The sequence below is a fragment of the Penaeus monodon genome, chromosome 15 (assembly GCF_015228065.2).
Source record: "Penaeus monodon isolate SGIC_2016 chromosome 15, NSTDA_Pmon_1, whole genome shotgun sequence".
Taxonomy (NCBI): domain Eukaryota; kingdom Metazoa; phylum Arthropoda; class Malacostraca; order Decapoda; family Penaeidae; genus Penaeus; species Penaeus monodon.
Window position 1 is genome coordinate 14509934 of NC_051400.1, and position 242 is coordinate 14510175.

The following is a 242-nucleotide window of genomic DNA, read 5'->3' on the forward strand; positions in this document are numbered from 1 at the left end:
AGCGACGAAGGAAAATCCTTGATTCATTATCAGTCGTACCACATTCAGCCACATTCAGTCCCTTCACATCCGCCTTCCGGTCTGTCGGTTGCAGGACCTATGAATGAAAACAAATCAAAAGCAACAAAATAAGCATAACGCGTAAAAGCCACACACGACTTTCCATCGACGCAGCCGCGCCTTCACGATTCCAAAAAGTATATAATTATAATATGACTGATATAAGCTAATTGATGTGTAAA